Source organism: Triticum urartu, unplaced genomic scaffold, assembly GCF_056163025.1.
Source record: "Triticum urartu cultivar PI428250 unplaced genomic scaffold, HENAU_Tu73 scaffold2, whole genome shotgun sequence".
NCBI lineage: Eukaryota > Viridiplantae > Streptophyta > Magnoliopsida > Poales > Poaceae > Triticum > Triticum urartu.
The window spans coordinates 803,892-821,391 of NW_028260368.1; the positions used below are offsets into that span (position 1 = coordinate 803,892).

At 33.0% G+C, this 17,500-nt stretch overlaps 2 non-coding genes across 2 annotated transcripts; one reads left to right on the plus strand and one right to left on the minus strand.

Moving 5' to 3' along the window:
• The first annotated feature begins 6,001 nt into the window (after positions 1-6,001).
• On the plus strand, positions 6,002-6,081 carry TRNAL-UAG (transfer RNA leucine (anticodon UAG)). The gene has a single exon. It is a non-coding gene; the product is annotated as a tRNA-Leu (tRNA).
• An 11,113-nt stretch (positions 6,082-17,194) lies between these two features.
• On the minus strand, positions 17,195-17,268 carry TRNAR-ACG (transfer RNA arginine (anticodon ACG)). The gene has a single exon. It is a non-coding gene; the product is annotated as a tRNA-Arg (tRNA).
• Between the last annotated feature and the right edge of the window lie 232 nt (positions 17,269-17,500).

A 17,500-nucleotide genomic window follows, 5' to 3' on the forward strand; every position in this document is an offset into this window, starting at 1 on the left:
ATCGAGAAATTGTGCATATAGAAAACTCTAAAGAAAGAAAAAAAGGAGACCCATGCCATGATTTTCAAATCTTTTCTATTTAGTAGTCTAAGTTTCTCGATGAGGATAATTAATTCGGTCGTTGTGGTCGGACTCTATTATGGATTTCTGACTACATTCTCCATAGGTCCCTCTTAGATCTTCTTTCTCCAATCTTGGATTAGGGAAGAAGGAGATATTCGCGACTACTGGCGATTTCATTATGGGGCAGCTCATGATCTTCATATCGATCTATTATCCACCTCTGTATCTATTCTTTCTTAGCTAAACAGGTGGAAGATCTATCCAATTTGGTTATATTATATCATGGACTCGAAAAACGGATCTGAATTTGACTGAAATGCACGATCTTCACAGGTATCACTTTTCACGATACCTAAAAGGTGGAATAGCGATTTTCGAACCATTTCCTATAAGAGAATGGTTTCCATTACTTTGAGAAATGGATTCTTATATCAAACTATAGCTATTGCATTAAAGAAGAAAAGAAACTAATAGAAGTCGAAGACGCGGAATGATAGTGAATAGAGAGAAAGATTCTTCTGATTTTCTTGTTTCTATCTACTAGACGCCGTAGAGAATTGAGAATTTTCATGTCTTTCAATTCTCGTACTCGTAATTGGAAAGTTATGGAAGGAGACCCATCATTTTGCAATGAAAACAACATATAAAACTCTGGACAATTTCGAAATCAGGCCAAGCGTCTTAATACATATGCAAAAAAATTCATTATTGGCCCACCATTGATTAGAAGATTTAGCTTGTATGAATCGCTATTGGTTTGATACGAATAATGACAATCGTTTCAGTATGTTAAGGATACAGATGTATCCACAATTCATTTAGAGTTACTTAATAGTCTATTTCTTATACCATATCTCTATCCCGTGAAATTCTCGAGCCAAAAGATGGATGCATATGCTGTGTTTCATTTTGCTAAATGATATCAATTAAATGGTGTATCAATTCCATAAATTGCATATAGCAATAAATAAATCAGCAAAATTCTTTCTAATATTTTAGATAGAAGAAACATTTCTTCTATCTAAAATATTAGAAAGAATGTACCCTTCTATCCAAATCCAATTTGCATCGATAAAATAAATCCAAATTCCAGTAGTAGATGAATAATTGCAAATTTGTGTGTGTACGAGATTAGAATAACTTCAAAATAACTGACATAATTTTGTATTTTTCCTGATCAGAAAAATACATGAAAAAGAAAGGAGGTAGAAAAATTTTTGGATTTATGGTTAAAGAAGAAAAAGAAGAAAACAGGGGTTCTGTTGAATTTCAAGTATTCAGTTTCACCAATAAGATACGGAGACTTGCTTCACATTTGGAATTACACAAAAAAGATTTTTCATCGGAAAGAGGTCTACGAAGACTTTTGGGAAAACGTCGACGTTTGCTGGCTTATTTGGCAAAGAAAAATAGAGTACGTTATAAGAAATTAATCGGTCAGTTGAATATTCGGGAGCAGTAATTTAATCGTTCAAATTTTTTTCTTGTTTTATTATTTTTTTAGTAGTCTTATAGTAGTCTTAGATTTTTCATTTTGATGAGCCTCGCTTTGAGGAATTCATGGAATAATCCATTTTCATGGAATAATGAATTAAGGAAGAAAGGATATGAGTCTACCGCTTACAAGAAAAGATCTCATGATAGTCAATATGGGCCCTCAACACCCATCAATGCATGGTGTTCTTCGACTGATCGTTACTCTCGATGGTGAGGATGTTATTGATTGTGAACCCATATTAGGGTATTTACACAGAGGAATGGAAGAAAAAATCGCGGAAAACCGAACTATTATACAATACTTACCTTATGTAACAAGGATATAGAGAGATTGTAGAAAGGGGATAGGATAGTTATTTTTGCAAGAGACTTGTTGTAAATTCCTTAACTTAAGAAAGAAAAAAGAATAAAAACACAGATACATAACATAAAAAAAAGAATAAATAAGACGAGATTCGACCTCCCCCTACATATTTAATTTCCTCTCCTATACAAAAACTAGCAAGACCCACTCCATTGGTAATTCCATCAATAACACCCTTATCAAAAAACTCCGTGAGTTCGGTTAACCCTCTTATACCGAGGGTAAAGACCCTAGTATAGAAAATATCTATATAACCACGATTATATGACCAACTGTATATATTTTTTTTTACTTGATCTAAAAATTCTTTTTTAGGATTTCCTTTGTAAAAAGAGTTTATTAAATCCAAATTCTGAAAAAAAGAATAAGCGGATCCATAGAAGATATATGCTATGAATAAACCAAAGATAGCTAGACTTACAGAAGAAATTGCATTAGTAATAAATTCATATGAATTTACAAAAGAATTAGAACTTTCCTGGGTAAAGTTTATTGAGGGAGTTAACCACTTTGATAATATGGTTAACTCTGCTATTCCATTACCAATTCCTCCATTATCAAAAGAGATTCCTATGAATCCAATGAACAAAGTGAAAAGTAGTAATATAAGAAGAGGAAATAACATAGTATTTCCCGTTTCATGCGGATAGGCAAAAGTTTTTTTAGCCCCAAAAGACGTAGTAAAGGATCCTATCCTATTTCTTGTATTACCTTGAATTTTTGGTATATTTTGTGAAAAAAAAGAAACTCCACTCTTCGTTGTTGATAAAACGAAATCCCTATTCACTCCTTTGGGTATCCTTTTTCCCCATAAGGATATTGAATACAAGGAACTCTCTTTAGTGCTACTGTAATTTTGAAAATGAACACGCAAATACCCATCAAATGTAAGTAAATATATCCGAAACATATAAAAGGCAGTTAATCCTGCAGTAAAGGAGGCTATTATTCCAAAAAAGGGCGAATACAACCAACTATTACTAAGGATTTCATCTTTGGACCAGAAGCAAGCAAGAGGTGGAATACCACAAAGAGAAAGTGTACCCCATAAAAAAGTAGTTCTTGTGATTGGAATGTATTTTCTTAAACCGCCCATAAGAACCATATTTTGACTTTTATCTGGTGAATATCCAACAAGAGGTTCCATTGAATGAATAACGGATCCGGATCCCAAGAACAATAAAGCTTTTGAATAAGCATGAGTGATCAAATGGAATAAAGCAGCTTGATAAGAACCTATACCTAGAGCTAACATCATATAACCCAATTGAGACATTGTAGAATAGGCTAAGCTTCTTTTAATATCTCTCTGAGCAAGAGCTAAAGTAGCTCCTAAGAATAGTGTTATTGTACCTACTAAAGAAATAAAACTCATTATCAAAGGTAAAGATATGAAAAGAGGAAGAAGTCGAGCTAGAAGAAAAATTCCCGCAGCAACCATAGTTGCTGCGTGTATAAGAGCCGAAATAGGAGTGGGCCCTTCCATAGCATCGGGTAACCATACGTGAAGAGGGAATTGTGCGGATTTCGCAACTGCACCAAGGAATAATAAAAAAGCACACAAAGTAGTAAGTAAAGAGTTAATTCCATTATTAGGAATCCAGTTATTAGCTATTTTGAACAAATCCCTAAACTCTAAACTACCTGTTATCCAAAAAAAACCTAAAATTCCTAATAATAGACCAAAATCCCCTACACGATTAGTTACAAAAGCTTTTTGACAAGCACTCGCTGCGATTGGTCGTGTAAACCAAAAGCCTATCAATAAATAAGAACACATTCCCACGAGTTCCCAAAAAAAATAAATTTGTATCAAATTGGAGCTAGTAACCAATCCCAACATGGAAGTATTGAAAAAACTTATATAAACAAAAAATCTCAAATATCCTTCATCGTGAGACATATAACCATCACTATAAATAAGAACCAGGATTCCTACAGTAGTAATTAGTATTAACATAATAGAAGTAAGTGGGTCAATCAAGTATCCAAATTCTAAAGAAAAATCATTATTGACGGTCCAAGACCATAGATATTGATAGATCGAACTTCCATTTATTTGTTGAATAGACAGTTGAACTGAGAATACCATAGCTATACTTAAGAGTAAAACACTAGGAAAAGCCCATATGCGACGAAGATTTTTTGTTGCTGTCGGAATAAGAATAAGGCCAAATCCCATTGACATAATAACTGGAAGTGGGAGAAGAGGGATTACCCATGCATATTGATATGTATGTTCCATAAGAAAAGAAATTGCAATTTTTACTTCAATTTTTACTTCAATTTTTCTATAAAATTGTTTCCGATTCACCAAACCAATTCTTATCTCTTTCTGAAAGAATAAATAAAAAGAATAAGAAAAAATACTGAAATTCTTAATTTTTCCAAAATTTATCTCATTGAAATAATTAAAAATTAAGAATGGGTTTAGTTGGTTAAATTAAAAAAGTTAATAAAATAACTAGGTAACGAAGTTATTTTATTAACTAAATAAAGATATTTATAAAAATAAAAAAAAAAAAGTGGAATCATTTTACTTTCTATTCATAATTCATTTTTATATTTCTTTAAAACAAAGATGAAACAGCTCTCTTGTTCCATAATTAACTGATTGAGTGAATTCCAATGAAAACCTATGTTTATAAGAAATTATCGAATAGTCCTTACTTCATATAGAACTAAAATTCTAATGACTATAAATTACCTAAGTTTTAGAATGTCTTGTTTAAGAGACTCAGTATTTTTTGTTTTGATTGGAATTCCTTTCCTTTATGGAATACCATTCTGAACTTAATTAACTATTTTCATTTTCCCTTCTTTTTATCCCCCCGTCTTATCTTATATGGGGGATAGGCTTCCATACCATATATCTATATATGGAGTATACTTGATATATAAATAGATATAAATAGATTTAAATGAGAAACCCTTCTATATATTCTATATTATTAAAAAAAAAGTATAAAATATATAAAGAAAAAATGTTAAAAAATTCTTGTTGTCTTATCCGCATTAGACAAAATGAAGTAAAAAATAATTCAAAATTTAAGTATCTTTCAGTATCTAAGTATAAATACTAATAAAAAGAAGAAAGAAGGATTGATTTGCAGCAATAGATGTCTTTCACATACAACTAGAAAAAAGTAATTTCCTTTTTGAATGGCAGTTCCAAAAAAACGTACTTCAATGTCAAAAAAGCGTATTCGTAAAAATATTTGGAAGAAAAAGACTTATTTTTCCATAGTACAATCTTATTCTTTAGTAAAATCAAGATCATTTTCGAGCGGTAATGAGCATCCAAAACCAAAGGGTTTTTCTGGGCAACAAACAAATAATAAGATTTTGGAATAATATGAATTGACTTATCAAAAAAGAATTCCAATTATTTAATAATTTGGATTCTTCTTTGAATGTACTTTTATGTGTCGAATTACTCGGTACAATATTCTTAGAACAAAAAACCCCTCTTATCTTATATATACAAGAAAAAAAAAGTTTTGTTTGGTATACTGTGTGCTAAGTATTCTTTTCCTATCAATGAACTTTTCATAATTTTCCTAATAGAATCCTCATATTCTATTAGGAAAATTATGAAAAGTGGAGTATTCTTACAATAGGACTTACAACTTCCACCTATCTTCTCCAAAATCATAAGGTTAGTAAATCTTATTAATAAGAGCATAAAGACTTTCATTCTAGAAATTTTTAAAAAATCCAAAAAGCCTTTTCTATTTATCCATTTTATTTTAATTTCATCATTAAATAGAAACCCTTTTGGATTTTTTTCATTGTATTGAAAGAATTTTCAAAATGTAAAGGGGAAATTAATTAGAAAAAATTAGTTCTATAATTGCAAGTTAGAAAAAAGAAGTTCCAACTCTTTCAAGCAGTGTTTGTGTTTCTATTGGGCAAAGCAAGAGTTTATTGTAAAAAAAAAAAATGGAAACGATACTACCAAACGAAGTCTATTTTAATGAAAACTCTAATGTTCCTAAATTTTATGGACTTTCCCAATATCGACGATTCCCAAGATAATAGCTATTATTCTTTTAAGTTACCTATTATTTGAAGTTAGCCGCCATGGTGAAATTGGTAGACACGCTGCTCTTAGGAAGCAGTGCTCAAGCATCTCGGTTCGAATCCGAGTGGCGGCATTCTTGAAAAAGAATACAATAGATTAGAAATCAATTCGAAATTTACAATTTTGTAATGGGACCTTCCCCTTATGCTATTTGCAACTTTAGAACATATACTAACTCATATCTCTTTCTCAACGATTTCAATTGTGATTACGATTCATTTTATAACCTTATTAGTTCGTGAACTTGGAGGATTACGCGATTCGTCAGAAAAAGGAATGATAGTTACTTTTTTCTCTATAACAGGATTCTTAGTTTCTCGTTGGGCTTCCTCGGGACATTTTCCATTAAGTAATTTATATGAGTCATTGATCTTCCTTTCATGGGCCCTGTATATTCTTCATACCATTCCTAAAATACAGAACTCTAAAAATGATTTAAGCACAATAACTACGCCAAGTACTATTTTAACGCAAGGCTTTGCCACATCGGGTCTTTTAACTGAAATGCATCAATCCACGATACTAGTACCTGCTCTACAATCTCAGTGGTTAATGATGCATGTCAGTATGATGTTATTAAGCTATGCAACTCTTTTGTGCGGATCCTTATTATCTGCCGCTATTCTAATCATTAGATTTCGAAATAATTTCCATTTCTTTTCTAAAAAGAAAAAAAATGTTTTAAATAAAACATTTTTCTTTAGTGATATTAAATATTTTTATGCAAAAAGAAGTGCTTTAAAAAGAACCTCTGTCCCTTCATTTCCAAATTATTACAAATATCAATTAACGGAGCGTTTGGATTCTTGGAGTTATCGTGTCATTAGCCTAGGATTTACCCTTTTAACCGTAGGTATTCTTTGTGGAGCAGTATGGGCTAATGAGGCCTGGGGATCCTATTGGAATTGGGATCCTAAGGAAACTTGGGCATTTATTACTTGGACCATATTCGCAATTTATTTACATAGTAGAACAAATCCAAATTGGAAGGGTACGAATTCTGCACTTATAGCTTTGATAGGATTTCTTATAATTTGGATTTGTTATTTTGGTATAAATCTATTAGGAATAGGCTTACATAGTTATGGTTCGTTTACATTAACACCTAAATGATTACATAAAATAAAACCTTCATGAAATGAAGGTTTTTACTTTTATGTTTTATTTGAGAACCCCTTGAACGCCTTATCAAAGGGTTCTCAAAAATTCGAGATAGATCTAATTATACTTTTTTACTTATTTCTGCATTATATACTTTTTTACTTATTTCTGCATTAATAGAGCAGACGAGTAAAAAAAAGCAAACCTATTTAGGATAATAATTGGATAAGAGAGCCTCTACCCTGTCAACGGATAGGGAGAGAACAAAATCTGGATAAATACCAATTCCTATTACTGGTAAAAAGATACAGATTAAAATAAAGAGTTCTCGTGGTCCAGAATCCACAAAATTTGCGTTTGGAACATTAAATAGCTTGTATCCATAGAACATCTGGCGTAACATAGATAATAAATAAATAGGAGTTAATATCATTCCAATTGCCATTACAAAAGTAATTAGTGTTTTTGGCATTAACAGAAATTTTGGACTAGTAATTAGTCCAAAAAATACTACTAATTCTGCGACAAAACCACTCATTCCTGGTAAGGCAAGAGAAGCCATTGAAAAGCTACTAAACATGGTAAAAATTTTAGGCATTGGGATAGATATTCCCCCCAGTTCTTCGAGATAAACAAGACGCATTCTATCAGAAGCGGTTCCTGCCAAGAAAAAAAGTGTAGCACCAATAAATCCATGGGATAATATTTGTAAAATAGCTCCATTGAGTCCAATGTTGGTTATGGAACCAATTCCTATAATTATGAAACCCATGTGAGATACAGAGGAATAAGCTATTCTTTTTTTGAAATTTCGTTGACCAAGAGAAGTTGAAGCTGCATAGATTATTTGGATCGCTCCTATTATTACTAACCAGGGCGAAAATAGATAATGAGCATGAGGTAACAATTCCATGTTGATCCGAATCAATCCATATGCTCCCATCTTTAATAATATTCCCGCTAAAAGCATACATGTACTATAATGTGCTTCCCCATGGGTATCTGGTAACCACGTATGTAGGGGTATAATCGGCAATTTGACAGCATAAGCAATAAGGAAGCCAAAATATAAAAGTATTTCCAAGGTTGCAGGGTATGATTGATTAATTAATCTTTCCAAATCTAATCCTGGTTCGTTGGAACCATATAAGCCCATACCCAGAACTCCGATTAAGAAAAAAATGGAACCGCCTGCAGTATACAAAATAAACTTTGTAGCTGAATATAGACGCCTCTTCCCCCCCCACATGGATAAAAGTAAGTAAACAGGAATTAATTCTAACTCCCACATGATAAAAAAAAGTAAAAGGTCTCGCGAAGAAAATAATCCTATTTGACCACTATACATTGCGAGCATCAGGAAATAGAATAATCGCGAATTCCGTGTAATTGGCCAAGCTGCTAAAGTAGCTAAAGTAGTGATAAATCCTGTCAATAAAATAGATCCTAATGAAAGTCCATCGATTCCCAATCTCCAGTGGAAATCGAAGACATCTATCCATTTATAATCCTCCTTTAATTGGATTAAGGGATCCTCCAGTTGGAAATGATAACAGAACGCATAAGTCATTAGAAGGAATTCTAATAAACAAATAGATATAGTATACCACCTAACGACTTTGTTTCCCTTATGAGGTAAAAAGAAAATTAATGAACCTGCAAATATCGGCAAAACAACAAGTATTGTTAACCAAGGAAAATAACTCATGATAAAGTGATAAAGACAAGATACGTTTTGACCAGAAAAGCCCGTGCTCGATTATTTCGAGCACAGGCTTCTTCGGTAAAGAGGAATCAGACGATTCGAGTGAAGTTTTTTGTAACGTATCAATAAGATAGAGCCATGCTACGTGTTGTTTCAGGCCCTAAATAAACGCGGACACTTAAAAAATCTGTCGGGCAGGCAGATTCACATCTCTTACAACCCACACAATCTTCGGTTCTCGGCGCGGAAGCAATTTGCTTGGCTTTACATCCATCCCAGGGTATCATTTCTAATACATCTGTTGGACAAGCTCGTACACATTGAGTGCATCCTATACATGTATCGTAAATTTTTACGGAATGTGACATTGGATCTATAAATTTTTCTTTTCAACATAAAATTTTTCGATCTGGTAAAAATGAAATTAGTACTATAATGAGTCATATGTATTGTAGACACCAGACGAAGCAATGGTTTATCCAAACTTCAAAAAAAAAAATCTATTTTTTAATCTGTTTGTGAGAAAGCGTGAAGAGAGCCAAGAGACTTTAATTTTGGATTTCAACAATAAATAAGAAATAAGAAAGAATTTTACGAATTGTACAGACGAATTCGAATTAGCCAATAAATTGGCTATCGTCTTTTCAATATAAATTATTGCAATATTCAAATTGCAATATCAATGAATTACAAATACAAAAATTCATTTAAGTGAAAAAGAATACTATGCAATAATCTACTAAAAAAAATGGATATTCTCAAATAATACTAAGAAAATAGTATTGATTTCTATTTATTTTAATATGTGCGCCTTTGTTTAGAGGATTCTATGTCTAATTATTCAAAAGTCTAATTATTCAATAAATTAGATTGATTGATACGAGTGGATTTCCTATTACGATGGATGGAAGAAAGAATGGATAGTCCAATAGCGGCTTCAGCAGCTGCAAGGGCTATAACAAAAATTGCGAAAATATCTCCTTTTAATTGGCGACTATCAAATAGATCAGAAAATGTTACGAGATTTAGATTAATTGAATTCAGTATAAGTTCAAGACATATTAGAGCTCTAACCATGTTTCGGCTTGTGATCAATCCATAGATACCAATCGAAAATAAATAGACACTCAAAAAAAGTACATGCTCAAACATCATTAACTAACTCCTTATCAATCTCGATTCATTTCAATATGAGGGCAAGAATTGAACCGATTCAATTAATTACAATAGAACAATTACACAACAAAAGAAAAAAAAAAAAAAAAAAAAGGAGGTATTTGTTGGCAGTAGATGGATTTTACTAAATCAAAATTGTGATTCTTTAGTTATTTATTTTAGATTTGCAATTCTTATAATTTGTACTTTTTCTAAGTTTTCTTATTGCCGAGCCATAGTAATTGCACCTATTAAAGAAACTAGAAGAATTATGGAAATGAGTTCAAACGGAAGATAAAAATCGGTTGCTAAATGAATTCCAATTTGTTGAACATTATTTATGAGACCCTGTTCTACTATTTGGTTTGATCTTGTAGTCCAAAGAATTCCATACCACGACGTATCTGGGATAGTAGTCATTAGTGAAAAAACAATAGTTATACAAACGAGTGAAGTGAACCCATCTCCAATAGTCCAATAATTCTTATCTTTAGACCATTCTGAGCCATTTACGAACATTACAGCGAATATGATCAAGACATTTATGGCTCCCACATAAATAAGAAGTTGTGCGACAGCTACAAAGTAGGAATTTAATAAAAAATAGAATAAGGATATACAAACAAGAACTAATCCCAGCGAAAAGGCAGAATAAATGGGGTTGGTAAGTAATACTACTCCTAGACCCCCTAGTAGAAGAACAAATCCCCCAAATAGCATAAGAATCTCATGTATTGGTCCAGGTAAATCCATTATGGATAAAAAGAAATTAATAGTATAAAATTTTTCATGAACTGACTAAAACTAAAGGATTCAAGGAAGGAAAAAAGGATTAGGGTATTTTTTTGTGTATAAACTTATAGTTATAAATTATATTATATCACGAAAATCTAGTCTGATTTAAAATAAGAAATAATTTCCAATAAGCAGTAGTTTTTCGTTTTTCTTTATAGTTTAATTTTAAAGTTTAATAAAGAATTATTAGATTTTTATAACAGAAAGACAAAATCAAAGTTTAGTAATCAGTAATCGTTCTTGAATTCGAAGATTTTTCTTTGTTTATTTTACTTTCAGACGAATTCCTAATTGTTTGAATTGTGTAATCTCCCATTATGGAGATTGGTAACCGACTTAAAGCAATTTGATTGTAATTCAATTCATGACGATCATAGGTAGAAAGTTCATATTCTTCAGTCATTGATAAACAGCTTGTTGGACAGTACTCAACACAATTGCCACAAAATATACAAACTCCGAAATCAATACTATAATTAAGCAATTGTTTTCTTTTAATATCCTTTTCAAATCTCCAATCCACAACGGGTAAATCTATCGGACATACGCGAACACATACTTCACAAGCAATACATTTATCAAATTCAAAGTGGATTCGCCCTCGGAAACGCTCTGGTGTAATTGATTTTTCATAAGGGTAGTGAATCGTTATAGGTAAACGATTTGTGTGGGATAAGGTAGTTATGAAACTTTGACCTATGTACCTTGTAGCACGTATTGTTTGTTGACCATAACTCATGAACCCAGTTACCATAGGGAACATATTCATTCTAAATATCTATGAAAAAGATATGTTTCTTTCTCTTGTTTGAGAGAGCTTTTGTGTTGAAAATATTCTTACTATTATTGTATTATCTTATTTATAGTGAAACAAGTTGAGAAGAGGTTGTTAATAAGAGATTGCCCAGGGAAATAGGTAAAAGAAATTTCCATCCAAGATTTAATAACTGATCCATTCTCATCCTCGGTAAAGTCCATCTTATTGTGATAGAAATGAAGAGAAATAAATAAGCTTTAGTTAATGTAATAAATATACCCATTGTCATTTCCAAAATTCCAACTGCTTTATTCATTTGGAAAAAATCAAAAAAGGATATATAGGGAATAGATAAATTCCACCCGCCCAAGTAGAGAACTGTTACAAATAAAGAAGAAACTAATAAATTTAGGTAAGAAACAAGATAAAATAAACCATATTTGATACCGGAATATTCAGTTTGGTAACCTGCTACTAATTCTTCCTCCGCTTCTGGTAAATCAAAGGGTAATCTTTCACATTCTGCCAAAGAAGAAATTAAAAAAACCAGAAAACCTATAGGCTGACGCCAAATATTCCATCCAAAAAAACCGTATTTTGACTGTGCTTCAACTATATCAACTGTACTTGAACTGTTAGATAATCATAGTCGGTGATAACATCACAGTTCCCACCGCTATTTCAAAACCGTACATGAAACCTTAGCTTCATACGGCTTCTCTATGATCAGAAAAAGGAAAGGACTGTTTTGTTCCTAGCCCCGGGGGCGTAGATAGAATTAGATAAAATAAAATAGATTTGAAAGTCCTAAATTAGACCAAAGGAATTCCGTCTGCTAGAATAAGAAAAAGCGCTTCCGAATTGATCTCATCCTTTATAATATAATGAAAATTTTTCTTTGTTCAGTAATAACTTAATCTTGGAATAAAACACTTGTTACTTGTTATAGGAATTCAATTAATAAATGGAAAGAGTTGGGTATTAGTTCATGAGCAATTCTGCATGAATATGGATAGAGGAAGGAAATAATGAAAATTTTTTCTAGTGCACTCCATATCTTTTTTACTATTCTTCTTTCCCCAGGGAGGGGGTATTTAAAAAGAAAAAATGGATAAAGGGTTAATTCGTTCTTGATAGCCATTTCCTTAACAAGTGAATGGGAACATACTCTGGATCGGAATCCGAAGAAAGTACTACTTGATAATTTCTACAAATTGCAAGTCCTTATTATGATTCCTTTTATGGGCAAAAATCTCTAATGTTTTAGATTTTCCATTACTAATCCTTTATGTACTTTAGTGTTCCTAACCCTTCACTAACTTTTGGTGGATTCTTCTTATGGATTATTAAGTTATAGTAATAACTAGGAGTATTCTAGTAATGGAATTCCATATCGTGAATCCTTTATTCTTGGCCGCTTCAAGATATGATGACTAATTAAAAAATATCAACCTTGGGATAAAGAGTTTACACTGCTTATGTTTACTTCCACTTTTTTCTTGTACGTAGGAAATGAGATTTTTTCTTTTTACTACAAATTTATAAGCTGTTTTGTTTCACTCATATAGCTATCTAGTTTAACTTACCAACCCAAATACTAAATAAGAAAAGGAATATAAATAGTTAATGGATTTTATAGGAAAAAGATCTATTTTAACGAATCACACGTAGAGATATTGCTAGCACACAAAAAGTTAATGGTATTTCATAACTAATGGATTGAGCAGCAGCTCGTAGACCGCCTGAAAAAGAATATTTATTATTTGAGCTATATCCTGCCATAAGAAGACCAATAGGAGCTATACTTGAAATGGCAATCCATAAAAAAACACCAATACTAAGATCGGCTAAAACAAAATGATATCCCAAAGGGATAACTAAAAAACTTAATAAAACTGATATGACTGCTATAGAGGGTCCAATGCTAAATAAAGAAATATCTCCTCGGGATGGCAGAATATCTTCTTTAAAAAGTAGCTTAGTCCCATCTGCTATAGCTTGAAGCAGGCCCAGGGGGCCAGCATATTCAGGACCAATACGTTGTTGTATCGACGCAGATATTTCTCTTTCTAACCACACAATTACGAGTACCTCTATTGTTATTCCCAAAAGGAGGGTCAAAATGGGTAGAATCGATATCAGTCCATAGACTTCTTTTAATAATTCCAATTTCGAAAAAGAATTGATAGTTTCTACCTCTACCCTATCTATTATCATTTCAACGATCAACTTCCCCCATAATGATATCTATACTACCTAATATCGTCATGATATCAGCCAATTTCATTTTTTTAACTAGCTGAGGAAGAATTTGCAAATTAATAAACCCGGGTGGACGGATTTTCCATCTCCAGGGGAAAAGGCTATCATCTCCTACTAGATAAATCCCTAATTCACCTTTTGGGGCTTCTACTCTTACATAAAGCTCTTGTCTTGACAATTCAAAATTGGGCGAAGGTTTTTTACCAAGAAATTTATACTCAAAATCATTCCATTCAGAATTATTTTCTTTCTTAAAGCGTCGGACTTCTAAATTTTCATAAGGTCCTCCAGGAATTTTTTCTACAGCTTGTTGAATTATTTTGATGGATTCCCTCATTTCACCAATTCGTACTAAATAGCGAGCTAACGAATCCCCTTCTTTTTGCCATTGGACTTTCCAATCAAATTGGTTGTAAGACTCATAAGGATCTACTTTACGAAGATCCCATTGTATTCCAGAAGCTCGTAACATCGGTCCCGATAAGCCCCAATTTACTGCTTCTTCTCCGCTAATAAAACCTACTCCTTCAACTCGCTCTAAAAAAATTGGATTCTGTGTAATAAGTTGTTGATATTCAACAACTCCGCGTAAAAAATAATCACAGAAATCTAAACATTTATCGATCCATCCATAAGGTAGATCGGCGGCTACTCCTCCGATGCGAAAGTAATTGTGCATCATTCGCATACCTGTAGCAGCTTCAAATAGATCATATATTAATTCTCTCTCTCTAAAAATATAGAAAAAAGGAGTCTGTGCGCCGAGATCCGCCATAAAAGGTCCAAGCCATAGCAAGTGAGAAGCTATCCGGCTTAATTCTAACATAATTACCCTAATATAGCTGGCTCTTTGTGGTATTTGAATATTCTCCAAGAATTCTGGTGCATTTACTGTTATTGCTTCTGTAAACATAGTAGCTAAATAATCCCACCTTGTTACATAAGGTAAGTATTGTATAATAGTTCGGTTTTCCGCGATTTTTTCCATTCCTCTGTGTAAATACCCTAATATGGGTTCACAATCAATAACATCCTCACCATCGAGAGTAACGATCAGTCGAAGAACACCATGCATTGATGGGTGTTGAGGGCCCATATTGACTATCATGAGATCTTTTCTTGTAAGCGGTAGACTCATATCCTTTCTTCCTTAATTCATTATTCCATGAAAATGGATTATTCCATGAATTCCTCAAAGCGAGGCTCATCAAAATGAAAAATCTAAGACTACTATAAGACTACTAAAAAAATAATAAAACAAGAAAAAAATTTGAACGATTAAATTACTGCTCCCGAATATTCAACTGACCGATTAATTTCTTATAACGTACTCTATTTTTCTTTGCCAAATAAGCCAGCAAACGTCGACGTTTTCCCAAAAGTCTTCGTAGACCTCTTTCCGATGAAAAATCTTTTTTGTGTAATTCCAAATGTGAAGCAAGTCTCCGTATCTTATTGGTGAAACTGAATACTTGAAATTCAACAGAACCCCTGTTTTCTTCTTTTTCTTCTTTAACCATAAATCCAAAAATTTTTCTACCTCCTTTCTTTTTCATGTATTTTTCTGATCAGGAAAAATACAAAATTATGTCAGTTATTTTGAAGTTATTCTAATCTCGTACACACACAAATTTGCAATTATTCATCTACTACTGGAATTTGGATTTATTTTATCGATGCAAATTGGATTTGGATAGAAGGGTACATTCTTTCTAATATTTTAGATAGAAGAAATAGAAAGAATTTTGCTGATTTATTTATTGCTATATGCAATTTATGGAATTGATACACCATTTAATTGATATCATTTAGCAAAATGAAACACAGCATATGCATCCATCTTTTGGCTCGAGAATTTCACGGGATAGAGATATGGTATAAGAAATAGACTATTAAGTAACTCTAAATGAATTGTGGATACATCTGTATCCTTAACATACTGAAACGATTGTCATTATTCGTATCAAACCAATAGCGATTCATACAAGCTAAATCTTCTAATCAATGGTGGGCCAATAATGAATTTTTTTGCATATGTATTAAGACGCTTGGCCTGATTTCGAAATTGTCCAGAGTTTTATATGTTGTTTTCATTGCAAAATGATGGGTCTCCTTCCATAACTTTCCAATTACGAGTACGAGAATTGAAAGACATGAAAATTCTCAATTCTCTACGGCGTCTAGTAGATAGAAACAAGAAAATCAGAAGAATCTTTCTCTCTATTCACTATCATTCCGCGTCTTCGACTTCTATTAGTTTCTTTTCTTCTTTAATGCAATAGCTATAGTTTGATATAAGAATCCATTTCTCAAAGTAATGGAAACCATTCTCTTATAGGAAATGGTTCGAAAATCGCTATTCCACCTTTTAGGTATCGTGAAAAGTGATACCTGTGAAGATCGTGCATTTCAGTCAAATTCAGATCCGTTTTTCGAGTCCATGATATAATATAACCAAATTGGATAGATCTTCCACCTGTTTAGCTAAGAAAGAATAGATACAGAGGTGGATAATAGATCGATATGAAGATCATGAGCTGCCCCATAATGAAATCGCCAGTAGTCGCGAATATCTCCTTCTTCCCTAATCCAAGATTGGAGAAAGAAGATCTAAGAGGGACCTATGGAGAATGTAGTCAGAAATCCATAATAGAGTCCGACCACAACGACCGAATTAATTATCCTCATCGAGAAACTTAGACTACTAAATAGAAAAGATTTGAAAATCATGGCATGGGTCTCCTTTTTTTCTTTCTTTAGAGTTTTCTATATGCACAATTTCTCGATGTTTCGATGAGAATTTCTTGACTTTCCATATATAGAAAGAGATAGACTATAAATGACATCTCTTATGTCAATAAGACCAAAGGGATGGATATTAAATGATAGGAAGTGCTAGGAAGTGAAATAGAATGAAATAGAGCCACTTTGGGCTTCCCTATGAAATGAGGCATGGAACGGAGCCACTACGAAGAAATTATGGGAGTTACGAAAGAAGCTTCGGACTCATATTGTTCATGGGTTGAGAGCGGGAGTTGAACTCTAGGAGGTCGAATCCCCCCTTGTTCCTCAGTAGCTCAGTGGTAGAGCGGTCGGCTGTTAACTGACTGGTCGTAGGTTCGAATCCTACTTGGGGAGATTTTATTCATTCTTTAATGTAAGAATTTTAATGTAAGAATAAAGAATTGAATTAAAGGGCTTGCTTTGACCCTTAGGAGTAGGTAACCCGTTCGCTATCCTTGTTTCTATTTCTATTGCATTCTATCTCATCGTATCACATTCTGTTCTACGATTCCACTTCGACAAAAGGAAAGAGCATACCTAAGTTCAATAGCTTTACGTCCGCTATCCCGATCATGATTTTCCTACCCTCAGGGGGAAAGTAAAGGCCCTTCCCCCTTTGGAAGGCTGTGGGCGAGGAGGGATTCGAACCCCCGACACCGTGGTTCGTAGCCACGTGCTCTAATCCTCTGAGCTACAGGCCCAGCTGTCTCCACTGGATCTCTTCCCGGGGGTACCCCTTCATTTCAGGTTAAGAAGATGGGAAAGCGCCTTTCTCTCTATAAGAACAGTGCGTTCCGAGGTGTGAAGTGGGAGAGAGGGGATGTGATGATTGAGGTTTTGAATAAGACGACCTTTGCATTTTAGATTTGGATCTTTTTCTTATTTCAAAATAGTGAAAAAGTCAAATAAGAGGTGTTAAGCTTTTTATCATTC